The 18,160-nt window shown below is 40.4% G+C and overlaps 1 protein-coding gene across 1 annotated transcript in view; it reads right to left on the bottom strand.

Annotated features, from left to right (window-relative positions):
• The window catches only part of LOC120585109 (3 beta-hydroxysteroid dehydrogenase/Delta 5-->4-isomerase-like), a 176,232-nt gene that overhangs the window by 136,718 nt on the left and 21,354 nt on the right, over window positions 1-18,160 (bottom strand). The window contains exons 5-6 of the mRNA XM_039841333.1: window positions 12,815-12,886; window positions 6,504-6,579 (exon numbers count right to left, since the gene is read on the bottom strand). The gene's annotated coding sequence lies outside the window, so the exon portion shown is untranslated. The remainder of the gene's footprint in view (window positions 1-6,503; window positions 6,580-12,814; window positions 12,887-18,160) is intronic.

Raw genomic sequence — 18,160 nt, 5'->3', positions numbered from 1 at the left:
AGCACATGAAAAAATGCTCAACATCATTAGCCATTAGGGAGATCAAAACCACAACGAGATACCACATCACACTCACTAGGATGAGTGAAATAAAAAAGACAGACAATAACAAGTGTTGATGAGGATCTGGAGAAACTGGAACCCTTGTGTATTGCTAGTTGGAATATAAAATGGTGTAGCTTGTTTGGAAAACAGTTCCTTAAAAAATTAAATACAGACTTATGTGACCCAGCAGTTCCACTAAGTATCCATCCAAGAGAACGAAAAACATATGGACACAGAAAAAATTGTACACGAATGTTCACGGCAGCACTATTCATAATTGAAAAGTGGGAGCAACTCAAATGTCCATCCACGAATGAACAGATAAAATGTCCAAATCCACACAATGAAATATCACTCAGCCATAAGAATGAAGTACTAATACATGCTGTAACACAGATGAGCCTTGAAAATATAAGTGAAAGACATCACTTATAGTTCTACATATTATATGATTCCAGTTATATGAAATATCCAGAATGGGGAAACACAGGGAGACAGAAAGCGGATTAGTGGTTGCCGGGGGTTGAGGCGAGGGGATAATGCAGAGTAGCTGCTCATGGGTCAGGGTTTCTTTTAGGAGTAATGAAAATGTTCTAGTACTAGATTGTGGTAATAGATGCACACAACCTTTTGAATATATTAAAAATTACTATATTAAAAATTGTACAAGGGTAAATTGCATGGTATGTGAATTATATATCACTAAAAAGTTTTGTTTTTTTTTTTAAATCTGGTATTGCTCAAAGGGTAACTAGGACTCTGCTGGGAACTCTAATCTCAACTTGAAAAGTTTTTCTAGTTACATAGAGTAGTACCAGTCTCCTCATCCCTCACTCCCCAGCTCCCAGCCCAATGCAGCCCAGATCCACAACCCCTAACTACCCCTAAAGAAAAAAAAAATGAGAGGCATCAATCAGCAGCTGGAGGTGAATGAGATACACCTGACCTTGGCAGACATTCCCTGTAGGAGGGCAGGGAGGAGGCTGGACAAGGGAATGAGAATAATGGAAGATGAACTGCCAGATCTCAAGAAGGGATCACATGCTGACTATGAAAGGCAGGCAGTGTCTTCAGAGAGGCTGCTTTTGAATCCCCTCCCATGTGTTGACTATACGTTAGTGTGACCAACATAATCCACTTTAGACAATAAATGTATTTGACCAGAAGACAGGAGGTCAACTCTGAGCAAATGTGAGGCTTGTCTGCCTGCTGGGCTCCTCCCTGGCTTCCTGCTTTGCTGGCCTCACCTCTCCCCTGGTCCAGAGGCTGCCAATTCCCCACCCTTTCTCCCCTTCTCTCTCCTAGGATGGGTGACGTCCTCTGAAGGGATGGCTGTGTATTGCATAATTCGTTGCTTATTTAACTAATCATGCAATACATGATTTTTACAGTTAACTTCTTTACAGTTAACTGTAAAAAAACAAATATCTAGGGAACCAGCCATTTTTTTTTGAAAATAGCTTTTCTCCTGCCTTTCCTATGCAAATTGTAACACTGAAAAAAAAAATATATGGGTACTGAATTAGAGTATTTCAACAAATTCATGAATAAAGAATAACAGAACTAGAATATCAGTGTAATCTTAATGAATTAAGAAAGCGTTCACTAATATCACAAAAAGAGAGACATTAAGACATACATGCCTCCCGATGAAGAACTCAGAGCTTGTCATACTCCCCCCATCCCCCAAGAAAACCTGGAACCTGGATCGGGATAAGTGGAACTCAGACGCTAGAGGAACAGACCACACTCTGCTCTAGGGAAGTGAGCAGCAAAGTCCAGACCGCAGGAAACGCGACAGAGCAGTGATCGCGCATTTTCATTAAAGGGGTGATGAGGGAAATATGGAGATGGAGCGGAAAACCTGTGGATTAAAGGATGCTTAAGATACGTTTTTAAAAAGAAAAACCCAGGCAAAACTGAACTGGAGTTCTGGGGACGCACACTTAGGTGATGAGACCGTAAAGTGGGGATGGACGCAGCGATGGGACAGCAGGTCCCCTGGCAGGAAGCAGGGGTGGCGGCGGGCGGGGGGCCGCGGAGGGGGCTTCCGGTGTCACTGGAAGAATTCTCCTCTCATGGGGAGTGTTCACGAGAGTGCTAGCCTTAAAACGATTGCTTCAATCTGCATGTTTGCTTTTTACGATTTTCTGGTACATTATACTAAAAGGATTTAAAGTAAAAATGAAATACACCAAATAAGGTCAGCTACGATGGGAAAGATGGGAAGAAAATCCAAAGAACGGAGAGGAAAATATTAAGAACAAGAGGAAAAAAGGTCATGTTTGTGACTGCGCAATTACTTTTTTATAGCACAAGCAGAACCCATTGCTTTGCCACCGAGGTGAGTCCTGGCGTCACCCAGGACTTCCCTCTTTAAATGCAGTTAGCTGGGCCGCCTGTAACTCCTGCAGTGGAAATGGGGGGGAGGCGGAGGAGCTGGTAGAGAAGAGGCTGGGACAGAGCCCGGCTGGGCGACAGTGCGCGTGCGCTGGGGACAGGAAGCACCGAGACCACCGCTGGGTGGAGGCCGGAGTGGCAGCGTGGAAGCCACGTGGCACGCTGTCTGTGCTGACCCCCACCACGGGGACACCAGCCACCTCCAGCAGCAGCTGCAGAAGTCAGGACCCGTGTGGGGAAGTGTCAGCCATGTCACAACCTTGGGAGCAGAGAAGTGAGGCCTCTGTGTCTGCCAGTCCACATGTCTGTCAGCGTTAACACTTGCGTCAATAAATATTCACCAGGATGCGCCATTCCAGCTGACCTATGCCACCCGCTCTGCTGCAGGAGAAAATAAACAGGGCTCGTGGGTGCACAGGGCTTCTGCCCCTTCAGGGCTGCCATTGTGCTCTGTGTGTGAGCCGAGAGCGCGGGCGCATTTCTGCCTCCTTGAGTCACTTGGGACTTGTGCATCAACTATCTGGCATGGACCCAAATCCATCCCCGTGTGTTACACAGCAGTATGATGCCATCGACATATCAGCTATGAGGGAATATATCTCAGGGGCGGTTTGTTAATCAATGAGCTGCTCTCTCTGTAACCTGCCAATGGCGGGGGTGGGGGGGGAGGAGGGTCCCCAGCACAGTTTCTGTCCTCCTCCCTGTGCCCCTGCCATCTATTTCCATGCATCTGCTTCGGCTTTTCCTCTCACTGCTACTGCCTATGTATCTGTCTCCATCACTAGACCGGGAGCCATTGATTCAATAAGTATTTATTGAGCAATTTGCATATGAAAGCATTATGCTAGATGAAGTGGCGAACAAAATAGTACTTCCTAGAGCTAAGAGGCAGATATTAAACCAAAAGACAAATAAAAGCATAACTGCACATGTTGTGAATGCTAAGAACGAAAAGAAAAAGGCAAGATGAGTGATTACATTGGGAGATCTGTTTAACATTGCTGTATCAGGAAAGGCTTCGGTGAGAAAGAGTAAGCAGGGGTTGGCCAGGCTAAGGATGAGAGTGTGTTGCTGGGCAGGGAGTGTGTCCACAGCACAGGGGTGAGAAGGACACAGGTGCACCCCAGGGATGGGGAGGTAGGCAGGGCCGTAACACGAGGAGCCTGGTGGACCTTGATAAGGATCTCAGATTTTAACCTAAGTGCAATGGGAAGAAGCACGTTTAGAAACAGGGAGACCATTAGGTGACGTTTAGAAACTGCGAGACCATTAGGTGACTCTCTTAGGAGACAAAAGGAGTGACGATAGAGGCGAGGACCAGAGTGGAGAAGGCAGTGATGGAGAAAAGTCGGCAGATCTGAGATGTACCCGAGAGGCGGGTTTGCTAGGAATGCTGGGTGGATGTGACAGGTGAGAGTCATCCCATGACTTCTAGAAAGAACACCGAGGTAGGTGAATGTACCACTTACTAGCATAACCCAATAGCCAAACAATACAACAAGACTAGCACATGCATGTGCAAATGCTAAATTATGACTAACCTCATTTACAAATATTGCTACAAAAACCCTAAATAAAAAAATCAGCAAACCTAACCCAGTAGTATAATACTCGCGGCTACCATCTATTAAGTACTAATATTTACCACGGGGAAATCACCATTCCAGTGCTCACAGTAACTGCACGTATCTGCACATAACTCAGTCACTTACGTCAGCATTTACCTCCACAACCACTACATAAGTACTATTATCATCCACTGATTATCCATTCTCATTAGTTCTTATCCATTATTATGCACTTTCCTGAAGGGCAAGCTGTGGCTCAGAAAAATGAACTGCTTCACCTGTGTCGTAGATGACTCTCCCAGACATGACGGTACATAGAAGCCAGAGACTTCTTTCCACGTACGATTCCATCGATAGCAGTTCAAGAACAGACAATGCTAAGCTGCGGTGTCAGGACAGGGGTGTCCTCTGTGGGGAGGTGCTAGCTGGGAAGGAACATGAGAGACCCTTCTGGGGAGCAGGAAAGGTTGTTTCTAGATCTAGATGGTTGTTGCGTGATCCACACAGACCATGTTGTAAACAAGATTTGTGTACTTTACTGTGTATATTTCACTTCGATTTTAATAAAAGGACACGACAACCTTGGAAAAGGTATTTGGAGAACATATAGAAGACAAAAATTTAGTATCTTTATATACAGAGAGAGCCTTTAAAATTTAAATTTAAAATCTAAAATTCAATCTATTAGTGGACATAAACACATGGTTCACAAATAAAGAAATGTAAGTGGAAAATAAGTATAAATGAAACATGTTTAGTAAAGAAATGCAAGTTAAATATTAATGATAATTTTCTCCTAATAGACTAAAATAAAAACAATTGATAATACCAAGTATTATGATAATGTGGGGAAATTCAGACTCAAATGTTGCTTGTGGAAGTACAAATTGTTACCGATTTTCTGAAGCCAATTTGATGGCATATACCAAAAGTTTTTTCGACTAGTATATACTTGAAATAACAATCCTATTTTTCTAAATTCGTCATAAGGAATTACTACAAGTATGTATTTGGCTACATGAATGTTCATCATAAGTCTCTTGATAAAAGTAAAATTTTGGAAAGTACCCATAAATAGATGGTCAAGTAAAAAAATTATTGTATGCTCATATAATAGCACAATATACAGCCATTAAAAATAATGATGTTGATTAATATTTATTAGCATGAAAGGATGCCCACAACGTATTGTTTAAATTTTTTTAATTGGGTACAAATCACATATAATTACTATGTGTGTACACATACAAATTTATTTGTGTGTATGTACATATGATATAGATATATACGTATAATGTACATACTGTATAATTATTCTAGATGGGTATGAACTAAAATGGCAAGAGCAGTTATCTTTTGGTACGATTATTGGATGATACTTATTTCTTCCTTATAATTTTTCTGTACTTCGTGAATGTTTTATAATAAGAATATATAAATCCAAAATAAAAAAGAAAGCACAGCTGGCTAGATTTCTGGGCAATTTACACATATAAGCTTCATCTACCTTATTTTTCTTTGAATAATAAATAAGGTTTAAAAGGTAGTAACCATCACTCATACAGTGCAGGCGTCCTTACCTGGGGCACTGATTTGCACCTGGGTAGAGCAGTTTAAAGCTAACACCTTTTGAACAATTTCTCTGAGTTTTGGGAGTTTCCTACATAGTAATCCCCAAGATAGAGCCAGCAGTCACAGCCTCAAGGCTCTCTCGTTGCTGCTGTGAGACATGTGAACTAGGTGTTGCCAGTCAGACACACCCACGAGTCCTCCGCTTGGAAGCTAATGCGACAAAGGGGCAGACATGAATGGCATCCACCCCGGGCAGACACGGCCACAGGGGCTCCTGGCACCCAGGACCAAGCGTGACCAGTGTAAGCTACAGTGTCTCTCCGAGAAGCCAGAGTTGTTGCCAAGTGTTGGCAGCGACGTGTTTTCACTGGAGCGAACGCTACAGTCTCATCTGCTGTTGTTTTTGGCCTCATCTCTTCTACGTCTGCTTCTCTTGCCCTCTCGAGAATTCTGAGTTGCTTAATATTTTTAACAAATAATTTTTCTGCCTAAACTAGCCACAGTGGATCCCATTATTCGCAACAAAGAACTGCGCCTAATAGTATTACCTTTATCCCTATTTTATAGATGAAGAAATCGCGTTTTTCAAAAGTGGAGAAAATTTCCCAGCTAGTAAATACTGAGGCAAGACACAAATCCAAGACTTCTGAGTCACTTCTAGGCTCTTTAGGAATCTAAAATTAAGATATTCCAATTTCACCATGAGTGAAGCTCACAGTAAAAATAAACGTTACCATGTAATGAATAATTACTATGGGCCTAAACTGCACATCAGCTTTGAGATGAACCCCAGAGATCATCTAACCACCCTAATTTACAGATGAGGAGACCAGGGCCCAAAACATGATGGACTTTGCCCAGTGTCACCAAGAGAAGTAATGGCAAAGCAAGGAAAGAAAACCAGGTTTGTCGACTCACATGTCCTTTGTATCGGTCAAGGGTGAAGCCACTTCTTAACCCACACAGAGATGTTTATACCACACAAGGCCGATGCCTAAATGAAAAAAATTGTTTAAATTTAAGAAGAAATAAATATTAAATGGGTGAGGAATAATGACATTTAAAATACTGTCAACCAGTTACATGGATACTCTGGACTATACCACCATCACTCCCCCTTGGGGTGTGTAACTGAGAAGCCTAAAATAGCTTTTGAGAGAACCTCATGAAAACAGTGCCTGGGGGAACTGGGATCACATTTCCACCTGGCTCTGAAATATAGAATTTGATGCAAGGAAACCGTCCTTTCTGCAGAAATTGGGAAAGTTGTTAGATCCCCTGTTAATCCATAGGAAAATGTAAGATTGAGTGTCCAAATGTTTTTAAAGCAAAATTTTAAAACAGACATTACTATCTACACATGCATAGATAATAATTTTTGTTTCAATAAAATCCAAGATTTGTTTTACCCTAAGGGTCATTTTTCTTGACTCTGGGGGAAAAAAAGTCTTGTGTCATAGGAGGAAAACTGAACCTTTCAATTTCTGATTCATTTCCCTTTAAATCATCCAAATATTACTTTTTATGGGCTATGTAATAGCCAAACCGTCTCCAAGGGGGTATTAAAGCATTTCAAGCCTTGTTTTCCTTTAAATAAAATAAAGTAAGTGTTAAAATGGAGGAAGTAGGATCCAAATCAATCTGCTCAATCTACAAAAGTTCTCATCGGTCCAAGATCTCAAATGTCTAAGTGGGTCCTGAATTTTTAAAATTCTCCTTTTCCTGTTAAGACTTGACCCTTGCATGGAGACTGCTTTGGGTATTTAAAATCTATTTTCCTACCCGAAGAAGAGTAAGTTTGTCCCTGAAACCAGAGCACCCTATTTTTCTCCACCAGAAATTACCTCGAGATGGTGCAGGGTGAAGGTATTATACCAATCTAAACCATATGCTGGTTTACATGGAATCCAATAGACGATTATCAGGAAGCTATACTTCACTAAGTTTACTTTTCAAAACCATTGAGTGGTTCAAATAGTGGAGTATGCAGTTCATTAAGGGCTGAATTAAGTAGAACAACACAATGCAACGTGGACTTCTTCCCTTTTTATAGCTGTTTTTGAGATGAACACCTCTGAGCAGTTGAAAGGAACCGGGTTACTTCTGCCTTACTCTTCTTTACCTTACTTAGTTCTCCCACGAGCCTACTTAATGAATAACTTGGATAACTTGGAAAAAAGGTTTAAGAAGTCTAAGATTGAAGAAGACTTTTCTCACATAATAATTTAAGACACTGTGCCAGTTTGTACAACAGAAGACATCCACCAAAAGCTCCTCATTTCCAGACAATTACAGGAGTGACTATTTGGATTTTTGGCTGGATAAAGACTACCTTGAATCTGAAGACAGACTGGCAGAGATAACAACATAGCATTTTAAGCAGAAGTCAGAGGAAGCTGTTCAGAAATGAACTAATTCATTCCATTAATATTTATTCATTGCCAACTATGGATAGGCCATATGTCTGGCACTGGTGACAGAGACAGGCATTTTCAAGGAAACTGGATGACCAGAGAGATCTGTTTTTGCGGGGAGGCATGATTTGTTAATAACAAATATTGATTCTGGGACTGTGTAGGGGCACGTTTTATATTTTCAGAGAAAGGAAACATGGAAGTACAAATACCCATCGATGACTCTTCACTTCTAGGCCGGTGATATTCAGCCAGTGTTCTGTATACCCTCGACTGCTCTCCTTATCCAACAGCCCCACTCATTATAACGCAAATGATTCGCTCCAACTTTGTTTACCCCTCGTCTGTATCTCACCTCCACCCGACCCAATCCCAGCTTCTGTCTTTGCCTCCTACTTGAAAATTGAAGTAACTGAACTTATACGACCCGACTCTTCTCTTTGTCACCTTCAAACTTGTCTAGGTCCTATACACTTAATGCGATCCTAATATATTAAAACTCATGTGCATATTCAAGGAAATCTTGAAAATAAAAAGTGAGAGATAATTAGTTCTATTAGATAATGCCATATTTTTTGTAACTTTAACAAGTAAAGTTTGTAGTTCAATAAAAAAATGGAAAAGTAAAGGGAAAGAATAAAGAGTTCAGAAACAGACGCAAATATCTATCAAAGTCTGGCTTATGATAAGGTGACATTCCAAACCTGGTGCGAAGAAGAGAATTCAAAATATGATGTTGCACAACTGGCTAACTGGAAAAAATAGGAAAACTATATTTCTCTCATCAAAAAATAAATTCCAGATGGATTAAAGATATAAGTGTATAAAACAAAGATTTAGAAGAAAACATGAAGAATAACAGAGACCTTACCTTACTGAACAAAAAGCATATATATATTTAAAAAATGATTTTAAAACATTGGAAATTAGGCAAAAAAGGACAGCAGTCCCTGACAGATGGGAACGAAAGGCACGACCTCCAGGACTGGCCCCGCTCACTGCCTGGCTCACTGGCCAGGTTCAAGGCTGCACTATATGGAACAGGAAGTCAGGTATAGTCCAGAGATCAAGCTGAGGAGATAGAGCTGGGGATCCAGAAAGGGCAACGCAGCCGGAGTCCATGGGATGGAGACCTAGAGGAAACAGAGCTGCACAGACACGCGGAGAGCGAGCTCTGGGAGTCTTCGGAGGGCCTCCTTGCAGTATTCAGCTCAGTATGCTCAGCGAATGAGTGCGAGCAGACCAGTAGAGGCCCCACAGGCTGGGGAGGCAACTGCCGGAAAGGACTAGAGAGAACAACGCCTCACGAAGGGCTGGAAAGAGTTCCCACTGCCACCAACCACAGTGAAAACCCTCAAAACGCACAGGCCGTCAGGGAAGGAGCTCAGTAGAGCTGCTCTGGCCCTACCGACAAAGCTAAACAGCCAGCTCTGAACGGGTGAATGCTTTTCAAGTAACTTAATTGCGATTGAGGACAAAACTCAAGAAAGAATATGTGCTGGAATACAAAAGTAATCAGCATCCGAAAAGGTCAAATTCTGGCATTCGATAAGAAATTACGAGGCATGCAATGAAGCAGGAAAATATGACCCATAGTGAGAAGAAAAATCAATCCATAGAAACAGACCCAGAAGTGATTAAAAGAATGGAATTTGTATACAAGGACATTAAATCACTTATTATAAATATAATCCACACATCCACGAAGCCAAAGAAAAGATTAACCATTCCAGGCCTTATCCTCATATTTATTATCTACTAGGTTACTCACGTAGAAACCCCACACAGTCATTTTTTAGTATCATCTTCCTCTTTCTTATTCACGTGCTTTAGTTCAGGTTTGCTGGCTAAACAATTGTAACATGACAGTTACTTCACAATTACCTTCCTGTCTTTGGTCTGTCTCACTTCCAAGATGCACTTCCCACCAGCGCTAGAAAACTCGACAGCAAACATCTTTTCATTTTACTTCCACGTTTAAGGCCCCTTGATGATTCTTCATTGACAACAAAAATCCAACCTCCCTAACTTGTCATTCAAGGAATTTAATTAATTATCTGCTCCCACAAGCCTTTTCAGCCTTACCTCCCATCTGTCCCTCTCAGCTGCCCCAACTAAGCTGCAAGTTCTTAGAACTATTCCCTTGTCACCAATCACATGTCCCCATGTTTTCACACTGCTAGGCTTTTGCACGTTATTCCCTCTGCCATGAATTGCTTCCATTCTTTTAACAGTTTGAAAATTCCTGATAGTATTTTAAGACTACGTCAAATGGCATCTCCTTTGTGAAGTTTTCTTCAGATTCGCTATTAGTCATTTTCTACTTTCATGTCAACTTGACATTATATACATCTATCTATTATAATATTTGTTACAGTTTACTTAAATTACCTGTTTACATGCCTGGTGCCCCACTAAACTCTGGGACCATTGTTGGTAGGACCTATCTCTTTAGTTTTTTATTCTCAGCCTCAGACACACAAATTTTGTTTTGTGAAATGTCAGAGATGGAAAATATCTTTGAAAAAATATTTTAATTGTGTCTCATGTATGACTGTTAAAACATGGGTTCAAGTTATATTCTAATTTATTTTATTTAAAAAACATGCAAGCAAAACCTAATCATCTCCCCAAAGAGATTCTTAAGTCCGTTGGTTTTGAAATGAGAATGAGAACAATAGCACATCAGTCAAAAAGGTTTAAATGAGTTTAGATTGTTCTAATGTCTTTATACTTTTCAGGTGAAGTGAAAGAAATTCATTAATATTAAACTTTGGTATGTTAAGGATGATGTACATTGCCATAGGCTAATAATAAAAACAATAGAAAGAATATGCATATCTACAAAGCAAGTGAAAAACTGAATGATAAAAAATAATCCGAAATAATTTTTTTAAAAAGGAAAGAAAAGAAAAATAAGACAGGAAAAAAGCACAAAATAAGATATAGATTTAGATCCAAATATATCAGTAATTATATTAGCTGTTAATAGATTAAATATTTTAATGAAAGACAAAGATTGTCAGTCTGCATGAAAAACCAACAATAAAGTGCTATTTATACAAGACACATCTAAAACATAAGAATACAGGAAGATTGAAAGAAAAAAATGGAAAAAGATATGCCACGTAAACACCGAATGAAAGCTTCTACATATATTAATAGCAGACAAAATAATCTCTTGAGCAAAAAAATCCCAAAACGTTATTAATGATAAAGAGAGTCACCTCATAATCATAAAAGGCCTGATTCACCAGGAAGGTAACAGAGCCCTAAATTTGTGTGTACCTACTTGATGGTGGCCACCACCAAAAATTCTTGGAAGGAAAAATTCTACTCTTGTACCAACTCTTCCAGGAAACAGAAAAAGATTACAAAGTACCCAGCTCATCAAACGAAGCTAGATTAACACTGATAATCAAGCAAAAGCTAACAAAGTCAATTCAAGAAAGAAAAATACACACCTGTCTCATTTCTGAACAATGGTATGAAAATCCTAAGTATCAGCAAAGAAAATCTAGCAATATATAAAAAAAGACAATATACAGTGACCAAGCTGGGTATCTCCCTGGAATGCAAGATTGATTTAACATTTAAAATAATCTTTTGATGTAATTTACTTAAAGAATAAAGGAGAAATTCACATGATCATCTTAATAGATGCAGAAAGGGTATTTGACAACATTCAACATCTACTCATGATAAAAAGAAATTCTTTAATGTGACAAAGAAACATACATCAACATTACACATAATGGTGAAATTTTAAATAAATGCTTCTCCTTTGAGGTAAGCGACAAGCAAGATGTCCACTATCTTTTTTCTTTTACTTCCTTTTAACATTGCATTAGAGGTTGTGACATGTACAACACGGCAGAAAAAGAAAAATAGTTAAAAGGACTGGAAAGAAAAAAAATAAAATTCATTATTAGACAATGACATGACTGTATATGTAGAAAACCCCGGATTATCTACAGATAGTTATATTTCATAAAAATTTAGAAATGTTGCTGAATATAAAATCAATACACGAAAATTAGTTTTACATCTATATGCAGCCACAAACAGTTAAAAAATAAAAATAAGAAAATGACGTCATTTTAAATAACATTTTAAAAATTAATTACTTAGGAATATATCTAACAAAAGATGTGCAAAAATTTTGAGGGGAAACTTATAACATTTTACTAAGAAACATTTACTAAAGAAGCCTAACTAAATGAAGAAGCATGATGCTTTGATTTGGAAAAATCAATAGTCTAAAGATGTCAGATATCGCAAATTACTTTATAGATTTAATCACATTCTAAACAGGTTTTTTGCAGGGAAGGGAGCAGGGCATGAAGTTGGATCGCTACCTCAAACAATATCCAAAGTTCAATCTATAAACCTGCAAAATTTTTAAGGTTTTAGAAAATAAATAGGAGAACACTTTCCTGAACTACGTAAAGAGAATTATTGATTATACCTGACACAAAAGCACTAATCATAAAAGGAAAAGAGTGATAAATTGACCACATTTAAATTAAAAACTTTATTCATCGATAGAAACCATAAAGAAAGAGAGAGAACAAATCACAGAACTGGAGAAGATAGTTGCAGCACGTGTGACTGACAGATGAACTGTCCTGCCTGACTGTGAAAAGGATCCCTACAAACAAACAAACAAACAAATCAACCTAGCAGAGATACAAGCGAAGACTTAAGAGGCCATTCACAACGGAGGAATTTCAATTGGCCAATTAGCATATTCTCTTGGTCTCTACTGCAAGAAAATGCAAATTAAAACCACAGGAATGTCTACCGCAGACTCACCAGGTTCACAGAATCAGTTGAGTCTCATAACATCAGGTGTGACAAGGATGTGGAGCCCGGGGGACTCTGCCACTGTTGGGGGGAGGAGGGTAGACAATAGTGCAACCTCTTTTGAAAATCAGAAATTACACATACCCTACGTCCCAGAATTCTATTTCTGAGTACTTGAGCTAGAGAAATTTCTGCACTGTCAACCACAATACACGTGCATCATGGCTCGTATTTGCCCCAAACTAAAAATAGCTTACCTGTCCATCAACAGTAGAACAGGTAAACAAATAGTGTTATGTTCATACGATGCACTATTTCACAGCAAAAATGTAGATAAACCTAACAAACTTAAAGAAGCCAGACACTAAAGGATATAGTATTATTACATTTATGTAAAGTTTAAGAACAGATATAACATAGTTTAGAAAATATCCTACATTTAAAAGGGACATATGTATCAGTGGTAAAACTTGAAAAAGTTTTAACGAAACAAATATGCAAGTTCAGGTCAATAATTCTATCACTAAACTGCTCCATTCCGTAGAAAGCACGAGCAAGGACAAATTTGTCCCCTTTCATCATGCGTTATTCTGCCGTCAACACTGAATCCCACAGACAAGAATCGCCCATCAAGCTGGCTGATTTAATCACAAGGCCTAGACTGCTTAAGACTCAAAGATTCTATTTCCAGCAAATAAGAAATGATCAAAATAGTTCTTACAGAAATATCTAATCTTCAATAGTATTAAACCAATCTTTTGAACAAGTTTCCCAGTATTTCGATTTATAATTTTTAATAGAAAACTTAGATAGTTTTAGTTCTAACTCTTCAGATACAGAACTCGCGGTCACATAATCATAATGAAGAGAATCGCTGTCACATACGGAGTGCCTGCGTTTTAACTGAGAATTAAAAATGCATTGCGCTCTGGCTATGTTCTTGCTGCATTGCAAACGTATTCTCATGTAATTTCCACGGCAATCCTACAATATAAGGATATTTATAACTGTTTTACAAATGACATTCACAGAGATTAGGTAATTTGTATATATAGCTAATAATCTAACGACTCTTAACTAAGATTTGAATCCAGATCTTTTTTATTTCAAACACTCAATGTTTCCTACTATATCACATTATTTTCCCCAAAGAACACAAAGTATGTCAGGCTAAAGGGATTAGATGAGCAAAATACCGGCTTCACTAGACACTTGCCAGGTACCCAACACTGCAGTCAATACTGTAGAAAACCCAAGAGTAGTACTGCGCATGTGAGTGTCACAGGGGTGTGTGGCACAGGGCCGTGCCTTAAGGAGCATGATGTCCCTTCAGGCCCAAGAGGCTACGTACGACACAAGACGACCGAGACGCGATCACACATCGAACAGCTAGAGGACACGCCAGACACCGTACGGTGAAGACCGAATCTGTGCGCTACAGAAGCAACGGATTCTGCCTCCCTCTTTCTGTTACTCTCAACTCGGAAATCCATGAGATGTGCACCTGTGCCTGATCCCCGCATGCGGCTCAGCCATAACCTGTGAAGAGCCGTCACTTCCACGGCGACTTCTAGGCACCGTTGGTTCTCAAAGCAGAACTCCTGTGATCGGAGGCAACAGTGTCTAACAGAGCAGTGGGTTGGGAGTGGGTGGGAACAGCGAAGACCTTCCCTGGATTGTGGACTGGAACAAGGGTTCTTAACCAGAGGCAACCCCCGCCCCTCCCAGGGGAGAGATGAGGAAGCTGCTAAAGATGAGCAGGCCCAGGGTATGGGCTCCCTCCCCAACCCCCTCCACCCCACAAGAAAGAAGTATCTGGCTCACAGGCCAATAGCACAGAGTTGAGACACTCTGGCCTAGAAGAACTTTTAAGAGAAACTCAGAGAGCAGAAAAGAGAATGTGGAATGTGCCTGTGATTACAAAATGAATCAGCAGAAAGCGTGCACACACAATTGGTTAGAAATGATGATATAAAATCACAATTTATAATAGCAACCAAAAGGAAATAAAGTTATCATGAAATTGCCTCAATTTATGAAAACAAAGCCATAAAATGTACCGCAAATACACATACGAACATATATAGGCAAGTGAAAAAGTGTATTATGTTCTTGGAGAGAGGCAAGCAGTATCGCAAAGATGCCGACTTTCCCTAAATTAATCAATAAATTTGACATGGCTCTGAGTTTTTCAAATTCCAAAATGATTTTTTTGAACTAGACCTGATTCTAAAATTCACATTAAAAAAAGAAGAAACAGGAAAATTCTGAAAGAGAAGAGTAATGAAGGGGAACTATTTCTATTAGACAATAAAACAACTTTTGTAGCTTTAAATAATTTAAATAATGTGATATTGGCATGACAAATCAATGGAACAGACTAGGAATGTCAAAAGAGGCACAAATGTAATGAAGACTTTATACAATATAAAGGTAACATTTTAAATATATAGATAAAAAATAGATTATTCAATAAATGACATTGGGACAACTGGGTAGCCACTGGGAAAAACATAAAGCTTAGCTTACTTGTCATTTATATGAGTACTAGAAGAAAGTATGGGATTTTTAAAAACAATCTCAAAGTGAGAAAAACTCATCTAAGTATGTCATAAAACCAAAACCCAGGAAATGTGAAATAAAAGGTGAATATATTCATCTACATAAACAGAAAAGAATGACAAACAGGAAAATATATTTGCAACTCATAGCATGAAGAGCTAGTCTCTGTAATATATAAAGAGCCCTGCTGAATCAATAGAAGACCGCAACTCAGTAGAAATGTAAAGGAAGGAAATGGGCTGCCCACTGAAAAGGGAGTTCAAATGGCTCTTAAATTTGTGAAAAGAAACCAACCGTACTCATGATAAGAGAAATATATGAAAGTGACTTACTTTTTCCATCAGATGGTCAAAATTCTACAAATTTTGTATGTGCGCGGGCATGGGGAAACAGGTATTCTCAAACATTAGCGGCGGGTGTATCAGTTGACAAGTCAGTCAGATTTGAACTAGACGACCTGCTGCACTTACCCTTTACCCCAGGGATTTAGCCCACACATCTACTCACACGTGTGCAAAACGCTTGAGTTACTCGGTGAGGCATCAGTAATAAAAATTTGGTAAGATCCCTAAATGCTCACTGATAGTGATTATAAAAAAAAACAGAAAGAATATAAGTGCTCATTGATTATGGACTATAAAATTATAGTGCATTTATAGTACAGATACTACGTAGCCACAAAAGTACTAAAGGAGTTATTTATGTGCGAATATGGACCAACCGATCTCCAAATCTCCCAGATACGTTTACTGCTAAGAGAAAAAGCAAGAAGAGCAATGCATATAGTATATCACCATCTGTATAAAAGCCGAGGTGAGGAGATGTACATGCACACACAGATATAAATGCATACTTGATCGATATGCAGAAAACTTCTCTGGAGCAATACGTACAGAAACGCATTACTTGGGTGGCTGCTTTAAAGTTCTGTGGCTAGGAGACAAGAGAAGCAATATTTCCTGTTCATTGTATGTACTTTTGTACCTTTTGGATTCTGAACTAAATGTGACTATCTACCTATACCAATCAACTAATCAATCAATAAGAAAATTTAAAAGCAAACACCGGCACAGTCACTATGGCCCCCAGCTCTGGCCAGCCAAGTTTCCTGCCCGTCCCTACCTCCCCTGCTCTTACGGGCTGTCACCGCTGAGGAAAACTGGGGACAGAGGTTTAAAAGTGTGGGGTTCCTTCCTCGGCATGCACCCAGCCAAGGGAGGCGCGCGCATTGGTTCGCGACAGCCTGCTTTTCAATCCACAGGGGTGGAGGATTTAGCTTATTTTTAAATTGGGTGGAATTCGGAAAAGAATTGACAAAATGGTTAAACAGACTGGAGAGGCGGGCTCATCAAGAAAGATGAAAAGACCTAAATATGTGTAGTTTGGCTGAATGACAGCAGGCCAGGCTGTGGTCAACGCACGAGTACTCAATGAATTCAAACACCAGGACAGGAAAGGAAGAGCCGAGGACGCAAAAAGGAGAAAGACAAAAAATATGAAAGAAAAACAAAGTGTCTTGGTTGGTCCTTCTGCCTGTCTCTACGTCCAGACCAACCAGCAATGGACAGTGCTTGGATCAATCCCATCCGAGAAAAATCTTTACCTTTGCAGTTAGGAGCCCACGGCAGCTCGCAGGCTAGGGCGGTCAGACGTCACCAGAGAGGCCTTTCAGCTATTAAGCTCCCTTTTCCAACCTCCCAGCTCCTTAAACTGATGCTCTCCTGGATCCAAGTGGCCATGCTGCCTGCTTTTTCTCCTTTCCCCATGATACCCAATGAGGGTCAGACAGTCTGTGGGGGAGGGTATATTAATCGCTCGTTCATATTCAAAAATTCTGCTGAGTGCCTGTGACGAAGCTGGGAAAAAAGACTGCAGTTCCCCGCCAAGGAGCTCACGACAGTTCTGCTATCAAGAAGTGACCAGTCAAATGGCCAGGTTGTCACAGAGAGGGTTAGCAGATGGGCTGATCAGGCCCATCTCCCTAATCAGCCTCTCATTAAGCCCATCCCTGGAGCACAGAGGAACTTATGTCACAGCAGTGCCACTAGAAACGAGTCTCACAGGGTCGCTCTGCCGTCCTGTAATCGACCTGCGTAGCCTCGGTCGCTGCATTTCTTGTATTTCCTGTGAACTGAACCTCAGTCCACATTCCTTTGCGCTTGTGTAGCAGCGTGCCAGAGCACGTGCCTCAGAGCGTGCACATCGATGCGGGGGTGCATATGAAAACCTACGCGTGCGTGCACGCAGCTGCACCCGTCTGCGTGTGCATTCCCGGGTTTACAGTCATGTGTTGCTGTGCATCCGAGAAGATGCACATACGGGTAACACGAGCCAAAAATAAAATTTAAGAAGCGCTCTGGTAAGGACTCCAAAACTAATGCCTAAGAGTATATTTTAAAACCATTTGTGGTTTCTGTTTGTTTTAAATTTTCACCATTTATCAGACGAAGGAACTGAGCTGTGGCTGAAACCGGAGCCCCATGTGCCTACTCTCAGCGGCCACACCCTGTGGGCAGAAAGCAGGGCTTGGGGGAATAACGATTATCATTCTCAATTACCCTGAGAAAGAGGCAGCTCTGGGTCAGGAGGTGAAAACTGGCAGCTGGGCCTTACGCTGCGGGTAAGGGCGGAATTATCCTCTCTGGGCCCTGGTTCTCTCGGGAAGGGGCTCCGAGGTGGCCGGAAATGCTCAAGGGCTTCCCACGTGATGGAGAGAAGCTAGGCTCTGTCACATGCGACCAGGTCAGGAGCTGAGCAGCCCCAGAGCAAGGGAGGGAGGTGGGCTCATTGCTG

The sequence above is a fragment of the Pteropus medius genome, unplaced genomic scaffold, assembly GCF_902729225.1.
Source record: "Pteropus medius unplaced genomic scaffold, Ma_sr-lr_union100, whole genome shotgun sequence".
In the NCBI taxonomy this organism is placed as follows: domain Eukaryota; kingdom Metazoa; phylum Chordata; class Mammalia; order Chiroptera; family Pteropodidae; genus Pteropus; species Pteropus medius.
Note: the sequence above shows the minus strand (reverse complement) of the source record. Positions and strands in the feature narration are given on the sequence as shown.